Source organism: Phyllobates terribilis, unplaced genomic scaffold (assembly GCF_046119375.1).
Source record: "Phyllobates terribilis strain yellow unplaced genomic scaffold, ASM4611937v1 Scaffold_2__4_contigs__length_985480577, whole genome shotgun sequence".
Lineage (NCBI taxonomy): Eukaryota > Metazoa > Chordata > Amphibia > Anura > Dendrobatidae > Phyllobates > Phyllobates terribilis.
Genome location: NW_027362762.1, coordinates 295,046,235 through 295,062,437, shown reverse-complemented (window position 1 = coordinate 295,062,437; position 16,203 = coordinate 295,046,235). Strand labels below are relative to the sequence as shown.

General features: G+C 39.3%; 1 protein-coding gene across 1 annotated transcript in view; it reads right to left on the bottom strand.

The window, feature by feature from the left end:
• The window catches only part of FGF14 (fibroblast growth factor 14), a 683,726-nt gene that overhangs the window by 469,392 nt on the left and 198,131 nt on the right, over window positions 1–16,203 (bottom strand). The gene's annotated exons all lie outside the window — the stretch shown is intronic.

Genomic DNA, 16,203 nt, shown 5'->3' with positions numbered 1-16,203 from the left:
CATGGGGAGAACATACAAACTTCTTGCAGATGATGTCCTTGGTGGGGTGGGCTTGTAACTGAAATAACTTAATAAATACAAAATATGAGGAAGAACTAAACAAACCACACAAGCCATACACGTATACTAGTGACACTAAACATATGTGATGCTATCCCCGATGAAAATGAAGTCTACATGAAGAGTTTATGAGCATCTTACTTACAAAATAGCACAAAAAAATGTTCAAATTCCACATTGTCAAGCTGAAGAACAAAAGCTATAATCTTACTGGATACACAATTGGTATTATGGGTAAAAAGACACTAAGTGGAGCAGTTTCTGGTAGGAATACAAACACGTATCCAAGTGCGGGATCTTTGATTCTGTACAGTATCTGACAAGTGTTTTGACATACACTAGACTTCAGGACAGCAGTTTCCACCGTCTGCTGAGAAGAAAAGATCAGACATCATATTTACACTTATTACTTAATACAGTAGATATCTAAGCAACTCTATATTAAGGTAGTGAGTCATAATAATGTGCCTTTGACCGTACATCTTTACAAATGCTTGTTGTCAAGGTACTGACATACCACTTCACACTAATCAGATTCTCAGCCTTGGAGAATAAGTATAACTGTACAATGCATTACCTTCCACTCACCATCAGATCTTCTTTTCATTTCTTTGACTCCTGCAAACCTTGTTAGCACTGTACTTTATAAAGAGACTTAAAATATTGTACAGAGCCTGCATAGCCGCATGCAGGATAGGCTCCCTGTATGAGACCATAGAAAAGAGGTGTTCTTCGAAAGCGGTGCAGTTAGGCGTATGATGAAGCATTGCACAAACTGTGTCTAAATCTGAAAGGAAAACTTCCATAAGTCTTCATATATAAATGGAGGCATAACAGTGTTGTACCTTCTCCCATAGACTTCTATGGGTGCCACACTGTGGCTCTAAACATGAGAACGTTATGGAGGAGACCTGATAGAAGACATTAAACATTGTTAGGTGAGTCCCATTTTGTTTTAAAAGTGTAGAACAAATCCATGTTAAACCCTTCGGGAAAATAGGCCCCGAATCAACCAGAAAATGTACATAATTATGGAAATACTTTATACATATTACTGGCAGTAATACTTTACATTTTTAGATTCTACTAGCAACCAGGATGCATCTGTATTTAGACACTGAGAAAGGACGTGACTTCACTATTACAGTCCATACTGAGAAAATTACAGGTTTTTACCAATTGTTGAAAAACTATGGCAAAAATATACCAACCAATATGGTGGCAAATTTAAAGGTGAAATATGGCAGCCACAAGAAAATTGTAATAAACCAATGTGAAAAGTGTTTTTGTCACTTCTGATTTACCTGTTGCACAGTATTGAAAAGTTTAAAGGGGCTTTCACATTGCATTTTGTCACACAGTTGTTGGTCGGTTTACATCCGAACCTCGTTTTGTGGGGGGGTTCGGAAGTAAACTCCGACGGGACCAACAAACGTGTGACAAAGCGCAATATGAAATCACCCTTAGGGGTAAATAGAATTCAACATCCAATTACAATATTACCTCTGTACTATGTAATGTAATAAATGGAATATATTGAATATAAGTAAAACATAGAATATAGAAATGGGCCCTTAAGGGACTATGTAATTAGAAAATGACTTATTGTTTAACCCCTTATCGATCGGCTCCCTGTCTTTCATGCGGCTCAGGAGCCGACCCTGCATCTTTTCCGGCTGATGATAGCTATGTTATTCAGCCATCATCTGCCTCTAACAGCCGCGAGTGTCGTGGAGCTCCGCCCACAGCTGATAACCTTTTAAATGCCGCTGTAAATCTCTGGAATCTACAGCACACAGCCTCAGGATGGGGCTGCGCTGTTGTAACTGTCCCTGGTGCCGATGAGTTGCTATGACTGCCAGCGGTCTGCTTAAGACCTTGATGCCTGTCATGGTGGTACTCCTATGAAAGCTAGCTCATGACTGACATTCATAGGAGACCGTGATGTTTGCTATATAAAGCAATACTATGGTATTTCTATACAGTATACAGTACAAGCTATCAGACAACTGCAGATTCAAGTCTAGAAACTGCAAAATACACTGAAAAGTAAAAAAAAATGTTTTCAAAAATACAAAAAAATATATAAAAGTTCAAATCAGCCCCCACCCTATGTAGTATCTACACATCCGTAAAAGTACGGTCTATCAAAATATAAAATTACCGTAGTTTTTGGCTTATAAGACGCACTTTTTTTCCCCCAAATTTGAGAGGAAAAAGGAGGAGCGTCTTATAATGCGATGGTACGGTATTTTACCTGGGGAGTGGCTTCGGTGGAGTGGGGTCACAGATTCAGGAGGCTGGTGGCGGCGGCTGCAGCAGAAGTCCTCTCAGAAGAAGTCGGTGGTGAGCGAAGGTCCCCTCTACTGTACATAGCCCTGCGGTGGGCTTTGGGAAAATGCATGTTCAGATTGAGACCTCGAGAGACAACAGCCATTTTCCCGAAGCCCACCACAGGGCTATGTATGGGAGAGGGGACCTCTGCTCACCGCCAACTTCTTTTGATGATGGGGCCTGCAGCATTGCCCCATTCCCACCACCACCCCAGTCTCAGAAAATTGTAACACAAACCATTTTTTTATACAGATTTCCAATTTTTTTTATCACTTATATAAATAAATAAAAAATACTATGCATGTTTGATATCATACTTACCAGGAGAATCATATTGGCAGCTCATTTTTCCTGTATAATTTTTACTGTATAATGAATGCTTTAAAACTAAAGCAAAAAAATAATGGCGGAATAGCACTTTTTTTTCACTATTTATCTGCACTTTCCAATGCATCACATGATAAAATGGATGGAGTCATTAAAAAGTATAACTTAACCTGCAAAAAAAAAGTTATGGCTGTTGAAAGAAGGGGCCTTATACTAGACTCATACTTCCTGTTTTGTACAAATGACTTTTCAGCAGTGTCATTGTCTTCACAGACTAATTACAATAAAAGATAACTCTTCTACATACTGTAGATAATAAAGGATCTACCAGTCACAATAGGTGATGTCACAGCTCACCTTCTCCCTGTACCTTCACAATGACCTCTTACCAGATTAGAACCTGCTCAGATAAAGCTGCAATTCAAACAAATAGGGCATGACTCAGTCTATTACTTATAATGTTCATGTGAAGAACAGGAAGTAATAGTTGAAAATGTGAAAAGTGCAAAAATATGAGCAAAAAAGTAATATATATATATATATATATATATATATATTTAAAATGCATACCTGATTTAAGCAATATATCATTTTAAATAATAATGTATCATTGCAAGGATGGAACAGACGTTTAAAAGAGATGACTTTGCAACGTGGAGGGGTTGAGTACTTTTTTATTAGCCAGTGGTGCTTATTAAAATAGTGGTTTTAGGTCAACCTACACTTGTCATTTTCATGATCAAGAAAGAAAATGTCACAATGTCAAGTTGCCAGAAAATCTTCATCTCCAGCTGCAGTTTATTCTAAACTATCATTATGCTCTTTACTCACCTTTGCTGGGTTCAGCGCTGATTCTCAGGCACCGCTCACAGTGTCTGGTTCTGGCTGCGGCACTAACCTATCGTTGAGAGTGAGGCAGCCAATCAATGAGCTCAGTGACTCTGCCAGTGTAGATGGTATGCCTCAGTCAGAGCAGCGGAGTTGAGCTCACCGACACCGATTAGAGGCAGACGTGATGTCAGTGCCACAGTCAGTGCCAGACACTGGAAGCAGCAGCAGAGACTTGCCGTTGGACCTGGGGAAGGGGAGTACAGAAATTTGTTTCTTTATAACAACTTACAGCCAAGGACTAACATGTACTGAAAAGGTACAACTCCTGTAAATATAAATATATTTTCATATTATTAAAAAAAAAAAATCTTAGATATGGAAGAGCGATACTATTTTATCTCTTAAAGCTCGTGTTACAGTACTGGCCACGAAATATCACATTTCCCACATGTAACTCACTTTTTATCTTATGCTGTCGTCTCTGTAAAATTTGTTGCTCATTTAAATCAACTTCTTTTTTAGATTTTGTCTTTAATGTTTCCAATCTAGAGAAAGGGCCAGGGTTAAAAAAAAATCTGAAAAACATGTTTTGTTTCTCAAAGTCGTGATTGGAAAATCTCTAAGTTCTATAGAAGAACTGTATATATTTTGCTTTCCAATTAAAGAATATATTAAGCACTATGCACCATCCAGCACTACCTCCTTCTTCTTGACTGATGACTCCTTTGCCTGAAGTCATGCAGCACAGGGGCTGTAAGTAAAGCAGGAGGCAGCGGTGCTGGGTGGGGAATAGAGCTGGAGTGACAGAGGCTTCAGGTCTACAGCCTCATTTACATATCAATTCAAATGCTGATTTCTCAGTAACAGAGGAATGGACTTGCCATGAAAAAGTATTGCTGGACTTGCTACATACGCATTGAAATAGTTTTGGGGAGTGAAATTTCCTTTAACAAAGGTCTCCCTTCAGTTACATTTTTAGCCACACATTTATGACTGAAGAAAAGGTAACATTTACCACTGTAATCATGTGAATCTATTAGCAGATACATTGGAGCAGATTTATCAATGTATTTACACCTGTATTCCGGAGTAACCTCTATGGAAAATATGAAGTTTGGGTTGATTATAATTTTTATGAATTTCTTTTTACAATGATAATACAATTGTAAATAATACAGCCCAGTAGAGGGACGGGGAACCCAGTGCTATGGTTGAGCACAGGATGTGAATAAATGCTCTATTCTTAATATGTTTCCTTGTGGGCTGTAGTATTGGTAACCAGTCACAAGATGCCACTGTCTAGCATGCAGAAGGCAGATTAAGTTTGCCAGTAGCATTGCAGGCATTTAGGACAGTGAAGGAGTTAGCTGTGTTTGAAGACAGCCCATAGAGGGTGGGCACTTTAGGAAACCTCTGGTTAGTTTCCAGTATCAGGAAGTTGTGAGTTAGTGAGATATAGTACTTGGGACATGACAGGCAACCTCGGTATATTGGCTGCTAGGGCACATGTGGGCCCCATATCTCAGACAGTGGATCACCAAGGAGAAGAATCCTTCCACGAGAGTCCCCTTAGCTGGCCTGGCAAACTCAAGAGAGTCCTTGAGGATCTGGGGGCACATTCTGTCTGCAGGCTGCAGAAGAAGTCAAGACACAAGCCTAGGACATGGGGAGAGCTGGGATCCAGACATACTGTCATTGGTGAGAAAGATTCTCTAGGGCTAGAGAATAAGGCAACAGAGATGCTTCACCTAAATTAGGAACCAGGGCTGAAGTTGTGTCAAGAACCAGTGGGAAAGATGACAACCCTTTGGACCTTATCCATTATATTTGCCTGTAAATATTATACATATTCCTATTCGCCAAGTAAAGTCTCAGCTATGGTTATTAACTTTGTGTCCTTTGAATTCATTGCTGCCCTGGTTACAAAAGAGAAATGCCTGGAGACAGAAGTGACCAGCTGGTCTGAAGTAAGTGGGAAACACCACATACACTGCAGCAGATCAGAGAGAGGACATACTTTGTCTGTAGGGTGCCAGAACGAATATGGGCTACAGCTCATCCACGACTACCTCGCTGGGGCACCTTACAGAAGAATGCAGTTTTGAGTCTGTTGGTGTCTGTAGTTGAAAAATTAGCAAGCTGCGGCAAAATCTCAGAATTGAGATTCCACTAAGGCTACGTATCCACGATTTTGCTGCATCAAAAATGCAGCATCTTACAGTTCCAGCAAAGTGGATGGAATTTATAGAAATCTCCTGCCCACTGTGCTTCTTTTAACTCAGCGTAAAGTGACCTGTGGTGCGTGTTACGAATCTGCAGCACAGCAATTTCTCTTGCGGGTATGTGGAGTTTTCTGTACGGATTTTCCCCATGGACTTGCACATGCTTTCCATGGCGGAATCCACACATGACTATATCAATAAAGTTTTGTGAAAGCCAAATACCAGGAAGTGTCAAAAACAAAGCAGCTTTATTTAAAGCATGACACACCAAAAAGAGACAAAAACTGCAGAGTCAAAACACATGTTATAAAAACACACTCAAAAATGCAATAAAAGACCGCAAGTAACCTAATTTAAATAATAGGTGCAGAAAAGCTGCAGCGTCAAAAACTCACAAAGAGTTAATCTTGGGAACATAGCCTAACAATACTATTAGAAAATTGTAACATATGTGAGCAATTCCTTATGAAAATGAATTAAGTGTTTTAAACTGTTTTTACACCTTTCTGGACAGTTTCAAAAAGTGTCTAGAAAAAGGGATACGGCTAAAAAAAGTTGTTATATATGGCAAACTTACTAATAGTGTAATATTTTCCATAAATAAAATTATGGTTTTCATGGCTTTATTAATAAAGCTTCCTCTTTGTGTGTAAAAAACATCATATTGTCCTTGTGAGCAAATATTATTAGTGTTAGCCAATATGATGTCTGAAGAGACCTAATAGTGATTACTGATGAGCATCGATGCATGTTATCATCTGAATAGTCAATTTTAGGTACATACTTATATTTTACGCGTATATAGTTACAGTATATCACTTGTTGGCTAATGATCAAACGATTCATGTTTACATACCACGACGTCAGAGCGTCCATCAATCATTTTCATGTTTACACTAACGATTATTCACAATACCAACAAGCGCTGGATCACCTTTTTACATTGAATGCATAGAATTATCGATTCATCTATCTACTTTTATAAATGGAGCCTAGCTGCAAACATTCGGCTGCTGGCAAAGGCTGGATTCATGTGGGTGTGGTTTTAATAAAATAAAAAATGCTACTTATTTATGCTCCTTATGTGGAGAAGGTTAGTTTGATGAACAAAACTTGTCACATCAAAACTATAGCCAACATCTGCATTAAGGTTATAGGTAGATTCCACACAAAAGTGACCCCATGGTCTATTATCCCCATGTAAAGATGGCCATACACACAGATTAAGCTGGACACTATCTTTGTGTCCCCAAAATAGGCCAATTAATACTGCATGATTATCGAGAATCAGAATTTCTGGTGAATGCTCGTTTCACGATAATCCTGTAGCCCAAACATGCTGCCGATCACTCAATAAACAAGCTTCATTCGTCAGAGGAAATTATATTTTGGCTTGCACAAAAGATCATCACTCTCGCCAGCACATTGTCCTGTTTAAAAAGGCCCTGTCCTGCCGAGAACAAAGGCAGCCATTGCCCACTGAACAATCTATTACATTCAGTGCCCATCTGAAATGTGGTCCTTTCAAACTACTGCTGATCAGCAAACAAATAGCTGATCAACCTTCATTCAGTGCTGCTGCTGCTGGGTAAATGGACTTTTGGCCATGTTCACATCTATTATAAATGCTTAGCTTTTTCTTCCCTTTTATTTTATGCCTTTTTGATGCAAATTTGAAGCATCATTTTTTTTAATACAGAAAAACTTTGATTTTGTACTCAAAAACGCAACTGAACTTTTTACGTGCATTTTTTCAGCCTCGCCATAAAAGCGTACAAAGAAAAAACACACCAAAACACACCGTTCAGCAGCATCTTTAGAGGTACATTGGATATGAGTTTTCATGAAATCACAGCCACTTTGATTGGACTAAAAATGCATCAAACCGAAAAAAACATCATTTACGCTACATGGGACCATGGCTTTACAATGGTGGACAATAATAGTTTGCAATTTAACAGGAAATAAAAAGGCTTGTAGTCTTGTAGAGTGACTGTTTTCAGGAAGCACCATGAGGTCCCTTTTTTACATAATAGTCTACATTTTAACTATGAAATGAAGATGTTTTATCATCATCATGAGTCCTGTACATACAGGTATTTTATTAATACATTTTGGCACATATTTAGACTTGGCTTGTCTAAGTTCATAACATTTGGTAAGTGGCTTACTGTGCACAACAAAGTTCTGACAATTTTTGACCCAATATCGGCAATAAAAGGTCACAAATGAGGCCACGTCTCTTTCTCAGTCCATTTTCCAAAAGGCCACTCTCGAACCTGTTGAAAATGTGTCTGCAATGTGTTTAAAACACATACCATATTTGGGAGGAAAAAGGGGGTGCGTCTCATAATACAACGGTGCAATATTTTACCTGGGGAGCAGCATCGGTGGAGCGGGGTCACAGATACAGGAGGGTTGGTGGCGGCTGCGGCAGGAGTGGGAGCGATGCTGCAAACCCCGTCCTCTTAAAATAATTTGGCAGTGAGCGGAGATTCCCTCTCCCGTACATAGCCCTGTGGTGGGCTTCGGGAAAATGGCTGCCGGAGCATGCACAGATTCAGATCTTGGGAGACAATTTTGCCTAAGCCCAGTGACCCTTTTGAGAGGACGGGACCCACAGTATCTCCCCACTCCTGCCGCAGTCGCACCAACCTCTTGAAGCAGTGACCCTGACTCCTGTGACCTCCACTCCACAGCCTCCGCCCCTCAGGTAAAACGGATTATAAGGCACACCAGTTTATTTAAAAAAACATTTTTCCGATTTTCCACCCCAAAATTTGGGGTGCATCTTATAATCCGGTGCATTTTATAACCCACAAAATACAGTTATATGAAAAAGTTTGGGCACCCCTATTAATCTTAAGCTTAATGTTTTATAAAAATTGGTGTTTTTGCAACAGCTATTTCAGTTTGATATATGTAATAACTGTTGGACACAGTAATGTTTCTGCCTTGAAATGAGGTTTATTGTACTAACAGAAAATGTGCAATCTGCATTCAAACAAAATTTGTCAGGTGCATAAGTATGGGCACCCTTATCATTTTCTTGTTTTAAATACTCCTACCTACTTTTTACTGACTTACTAAAGCACTTTTTTGGGTTTTTTAACCTCATTGAGCTTTGAACTTCATAGCCAGGTGTATGCAATCATGAGAAAAGCTACTTAAAGTGGCCACTTGCAAGTTGTTCTCCTGTTTGAATCTCCTCTGAAGAGTGGCATCATGGGCTCCTGAAAACAACTGTCAAATGATCTGAAAACAAAGATTATTCAACATAGTTGTTCAGGGGAAGGATACAAAAAGCTGTCTCAGAGATTTAACCTGTCAGTTTCCACTGTGAGGAACATAGTAAGGAAATGGAAGAACACAGGGACAGTTCTTGTTAAGGCCAGAAGTGGCAGGCCAAAAAAAATATCAGAAAGGCAGAGAAGAAGAATGGTGAGATCAGTCAAGGGCAATCCTCAGACCACCTCCAGAGAGCTGCAGCATCAACTTGCTGCAGATGGTGTCACTGTGCATCGGTCAACTATACAACGCACTTTGCACAAGGAGAAGCAGTATGGGAGAGTGATGCGAAAGAAGCCGTTTCTGCAAGCACGCCACAAACAGAGTCGGCTGAGGTATGCAAAAGCACATTTGGAGAAGCCAATTTCTTTTTGGAAGACGGTCCTGTGGACTGATGAAACCAAGATTGAGTTGTTTGGTCATACAAAAAGGCGTTATGCATGGCGGCAAAAAAACACAGCATTCCAAGAAAAACACTTGCTACCCACAGTAAAATTTGGTGGAAGTTCCATCATGCTTTGGGGCTGTGTGGCCAATGCCGGCATCGGGAATCTTGTTAAAGTTGAGGGACGCATGGATTCCTCTCAGTATCAGCAGATTCTTGACAATAATGTTCAAGAATCAGTGATAAAGTTGAAGTTACGCAGGGGATGGATCTTTCAGCAAGACAATGATCCAAAACACCGCTCCAAATCTACTCAGGCATTCATGCAGAGGAACAATTACAATGTTCTGGAATGGCCATCCCAGTCCCCAGACCTGAATATCATTGAACATCTGTGGGATCATTTGAAGAGGGCTGTCCATGCTCGGCGACCATCAAACTTAACTGAACTAGAATTGTTTTGTAAAGAGGAATGGTCAAAAATACCTTCATCCAGGATCCAGGAACTCATTAAAAGCTACAGGAAGCGACTAGAGGCTGTTATTTTTGCAAAAGGAGGATCTACTAAATATTAATGTCACTTTTCTGGTGAGGTGCCCATACTTATGCACCTGTCAAATTTTGTTTGAATGCAGATTGCACATTTTCTGTTAGTACAATAAACCTCATTTCAAGGCAGAAACATTACTGTGTCCAACAGTTATTACATATATCAAACTGAAATAGCTGTTGCAAAAACACCAATTTTTATAAAACATTAAGCTTAAGATTAATAGGGGTGCCCAAACTTTTTCATATAACTGTACGATAATACATGTTGTGCAAAGCATGAAAGGCAGTTCCTTAGCACAAATTAACCCATTGACAAAGACCGCTGTACACAGACATTATAAGGAGCAGGCTCTGGAGCTGAGCCTACTCTATGCAGCGCAGGCATCGGCTTTGTTGCATAGTCAGCACCCGACAGTAGCTGATGTCAAATGTGACTGCAGCATTTAAAAGACTATCAAAATGGAGACTGTCATGTCTGAAAGCTATTAGCAACCCATGAAATGTGATCACTGGTGCCAATTGGTTGACATGACAGCAGGGGGTCTACTGAAAGCCACAGTGTTCACCATATTAAAAATGTTGTGTAGTCCAGCCTGGGGGTGGTCTTAATAGAAAAATGTAAATTTCACAATACACTGCAATACCATAGACTCAGGTGATCATAGATTTATAATTGTCGCACTTACCCTTCCCCAATAAAAAAAAGATAATAAAAATTGATCAAAACTATGTAAGTACATCAAGATGGAATCTATAAAAACTACCACTAGACATGCAAAAAGAAACCCTCATACAAGTCCATTGATATAAAAAAGTAATGGGTCTGGGAAAATGGTTACTCAAATTTCTGTTTTTTAAAGTTCTAAAATAATATATAACTGCTAAAATATGAAAAAAAAATCTTATAAGTTGGTATCACAGTCATTGTACTGACCCAAAGAATCACGTTGACAGGTCATTTTTACCGCACCAACAATGCTGTACAATCAAAGCCCGTCAACATTTTACAAGACTTGGAATATTTTTCTTGTTTTTCAGTATATTATATGCTAAAATGAATGGCGTCTTTCAAAAGTACAACTTAGCCCACAAAAAAAAAAAAAAAAAGCCCTCATGTGGCTATGTTGCCAAAAAGTTAAATTGTTATGGCTCTGAGAAGAGGAGGAAAAAGAGAAATTGTATAAATGAAAAATCACCAGATCCGTAAGGGGTCAGCCAGAATACTTACAGATGTAAGTCACCCCATTGTGTGCAAAGCTGGTAAGATTTTACTTCTCTGCTTACTAAATTTTGCTTTCCACAATTGTGGACCAATTTGTGTTCAGTCATATATGATATGTTCTTCAGTCATATACGACACTTTCAATGTCCCATGCAACTGTACCTTGGTCATATTAACCAAATTGACGGGTCACTGCTTCCCGCTGTATCTGAGCTCTGATCTCTCAATGCTGTGTCAGTTCCAGCCATCTCATTAGCAATTATAGTTGCTTTCTACATTGACATCAAATCAAGTTGCTACTGAAAAATGGTGATACGAGAGACAAAAGAGCAAATATATCAAGAATCTGCTTTGAGAACCTGCAAATCAAGGCAATGACCCCTGTACAGTGACCATGAACAGAATGATGTCATCGCTTCAGATCAAGGAAGGTCTTTGTGGACATAATCTGTTCTACAGTACAATAATACAGCAATGATTCATGCAAATCAAACACTAGCATCCTTCTCTTACTAACCAAACACTTGGAGTTGAGAACACCTGCTTTCCCATATGGATAGCGTTCATCTATGCCCGTTCTCTGTGTGCTCAGGACATTGTAAAGTGCAGTGAAACATGCCAACAAAAACTCAGCAATCTCGCAGCAAAATTCGGGCTACATGGAGGGTTTCGCTTCCATTAACCCTATTGTTCTTTTCTTTCCGTACCAATAGAGGAGCCAGAATATTCAACAGTGTAAAACAACATAATCTCCAGCTCTTGTGAAACACAACAAAATAAATAAAAATGGAAGGGTGACCTTTAAGTAGTACCATCTGCATTGCAGTAATTAGTTTTATCTGCTATCCATAAGCCAAATGAATAGCAAGTTTAAGCAGCACTTCACCAGAAATGAGATTTTCCTTTCTATACCTTTGTTTTGTCTGCAACATGCAAAGAGCACAAACAGAGTATAATGCTTGGCAATATTGTGTGAGTGTTTCAAAGTGCTCGATATGCTGCAGACACTTTTGGCATCAGTACCTAAGCTCAGCGTGACACTGGTGCTGCTTAATTCAATATATACAAAGATGTAATGATACCATCCTGGAGCAGGATTGCTATACTGTATCAAATAGGTCATTTTGGTTCTTTGTACAACCTGTTATTAGCAGATACAAATGGTCTTTATTAAGGCTCTGGATCTTTTTATTAAAAAAACGTATCTATGCGCTGCAGTATATATATATATATATATATATATATATATATATATATATATATATATATATATACAGTACAGACCAAAAGTTTGGACACACCTTCTCATTTAAAGATTTTTCTGTATTTTCATGACTATGAAAATTGTACATTCACACTGAAGGCATCAAACCTATGAATTAACACATGTGGAATTATATACTTATCAAAAAAGTGTGAAACAACTGAAAATATGTCTTATATTCTAGGTTCTTCAAAGTAGCCACCTTTTGCTTTGATGACTGCTTTGCACACTCTTGGCATTCTCTTGATGAGCTTCAAGAGGTAGTCACCGGAAATGGTCTTCCAACAATCTTGAAGGAGTTCCCAGAGATGCTTAGCTCTTGTTGGCCCTTTTGCCTTCACTCTACGGTCCAGCTCACCCCAAACCATCTCGATTGGGTTCAGGTCTGGTGACTGTGGAGGCCAGGTCATCTGGCTTAGCACCTAAGCTTGTTGCCTGCTAAGGACAGGCAACAAGCAGAAGAGACTTGTTTGGGCTAAAGAACACAAGGAATGGACATTAGACCAGTAGAAATCTGTGCTTTGGTCTGATGAGTCCAAATTTGAGATCTTTGGTTCCAACCACCGTGTCTTTGTGTGACGCAGAAAAGGTGAACGGATGGACTCTACATGCCTGGTTCCCACCGTGAAGCATGGAGGAGGAGGTGTGATGGTGTGGGGGTGCTTTGCTGGTGACACTGTTGGGGATTTATTCAAAATTGAAGGCATACTGAACCAGCATGGCTACCACAGAATCTTGCAGCGGCATGCTATTCCATCCGGTTTGCGTTTAGTTGGACCATCATTTATTTTTCAACAAGACAATGACCCCAAACACACCTCCAGGCTGTGTAAGGGCTATTTGACCAAGAAGGAGAGTGATGGGGTGCTACTCCAGATGACCTGGCCTCCACAGTCACCAGACCTGAACCCAATCGAGATGGTTTGGGGTGAGCTGGACCGCAGAGTGAAGGCAAAAGGGCCAACAAGTGCTAAGCATCTCTGGGAACTCCAAGATTGTTGGAAGACCATTTCCGGTGACCACCTCTTGAAGCTCATCAAGAGAATGCCAAGAGTGTGCAAAGCAGTCATCAAAGCAAAAAGTGGCTACTTTGAAGAACCTAGAATATAAGACATATTTTCAGTAGTTTCACACTTTTTTGCTAAGTATATAATTCCACATAAAAAGATCCAGAGCCTTAATAAAGACCATTTGTTTCTGTTCTCACCTTTATTTTCCAACATATGCACCACTACATACTGAGGCTCCACAGGCAAGTGAAAAAAAATAAATAAATAAAAATAAAAAATATATATATATATATATCTATATCTATATATATATATATTCATACATAGATGTAGCTAACATTAAAAGCTGTAAGACTGTGCTGTATTCTAGTAAACGATAACATATGTATATACACTATATATAGTGTGTGTACAGAGTATACAGTGTGTAAGTATACACAGTATATAGTGTGTATAAGGCTATGTGCCCACAATGCAGAAATGCTCTGGATTTTTCCTGAGCGTTTCTGCATCTCCCTGGCAGAAAAAATGCATGAGGATTGTACATAAGTTTTTTCTGCCAGGGACAAGCGGATGTCACGCGTTTTGCACATGCGATTTCACATGCGGGTTGTCAAGCGCTTTTCCAAGTGATTTTGAACACCACTTGGAAAGTGCTAGACAACTTGGTCACACTATATAAATCCATGCAACCGGCATGGATTTATATAGTGTGACCATGTTAATAGTTAAAAAAATTTTTTTTTAAAGTTTTAAATTCTTTTTTTTTTACAGGTATTATGGTACCCGGGTCCGGAGGAGAGTCTCCTCTTCTCCAAACCCGGGTACCATCCGCACATTGAATCGCAGAATATCCACATGTGCAAGTGTACTCATGCGGATATTAAGTGATTCAATGCAAGTCAATGACGGTGAAAACGCAGCGCTTCCGCAAAAATTATTGGTAATGCTACAGATTTTTCTGCAATGATAATCCGTAGCCTAAATTTCCGCAGCATGTGCACAGCACATGCGGATTATTATTGGGGAACATTGCAGACCTTCTACCAAGCGTTTTTAAGCATTTCCGCAGCGTAATTGCCACTGCGGAAACGCTTAAGAAACGCATCGTGGGCACACAGCCTAAGTGTACACAATCTATAGTGTGTGTATACACAGTATATAGTGTGTGTGTATACACAGCATATAGTGTGTGCACACAGTATATAAAGTGTGTATACATAGTACATAATCTGTCTGTACACAGAATATTGTGTGTATACAGTATAGTGTGTACACAGTAGATCTATATGCACAGTGTGTGTGTATATAGTGTGTGTACATAGTATATAATCTGTTTACATACAGTATATAGAGCATGTGTGTACACAGTATATATACTTTGTTCATATATATATACATATACAGTGTGTGTATGTGTGTGCGTGTATATATATATATATATATAGTGTGTGTACACAGTATATAATGTGTACACATAGTATAGAGAGCATGTGTGTACACAGTATATATACTGTGTGTGTATATATATATATACACATATACAGTGTGTTTGTGTATGTATATATATATAGTGAGTACACAGTGTACATATATAGTGTGTGTACACAGTATATAATGTGTGTACACAATATATAGTGTGCCTACACAGTATATACAGTTAGGTCCATATATATTTGGACAGAGACAACATTTTTCTAATTTTGGTTCTAGACATTACCACAATGAATTTTAAACAAAACAATTCGGATGCAGTTGAAGTTCAGACTTTCAGCTTTCATTTGAGGGTATCCACATTAAAATTGGATGAAGGGTTTAGGAGTTTCAGCTCCTTAACATGTGCCACCCTGTTTTTAAAGGGACCAAAAGTAATTGGACAATTGACTCCAAGGCTATTTCATGGACAGGTGTGGGCAATCTCTTCATTATGTCATTCTCAATTAAGCAGATAAAAGGCCTGGAGTTGATTTGAGGTGTGGTGCTTGCATTTGGAAGGTTTTGCTGTGAAGTAAACATGCGGTCAAAGGAGCTCTCCATGCAGGTGAAACAAGCCATCCTTAAGCTGCAAAAACAAAAAAACCCATCCGAGAAATTGCTACAATATTAGGAGTGGCAAAATCTACAGTTTGGTACATCCTGAGAAAGAAAGAAAGCACTGGTGAACTCATCAATGCAAAAAGACCTGGGCGCCCACGGAAGACAACAGTGGTGGATGATCGCAGAATAATCTCCATGGTGAAGAGAAACCCCTTCACAACAGCCAACCAAGTGAACAACACTCTCCAGGAGGTAGGCATATCAATATCCAAATCTACCATAAAGAGAAGACTGCATGAAAGTAAATACAGAGGGTTCACTGCACAGTGCAAGCCACTCATAAGCATCAAGAATAAAAAGGCTAGACTGGACTTTGCTAAAAAACATCTAAAAAAGCCAGCACAGTTCTGGAAGAACATTCTTTGGACAGATGAAACCAAGATCAACCTCTACCACAATGATGGAAAGAGAAAAGTATGGCGAAGGCGTGGTACAGCTCATGATCCAAAGCATATCACATCATCTGTAAAACACGGCGGAGGCAGTGTGATGGCTTGGGCATGCATGGCTGCCAGTGGCACTGGGTCACTAGTGTTTATTGATGATGTGACACAGGACAGAAGCAGCCGAATGAATTCTGATGTATTCAGAGCCATACTGTGTGCTCAGAT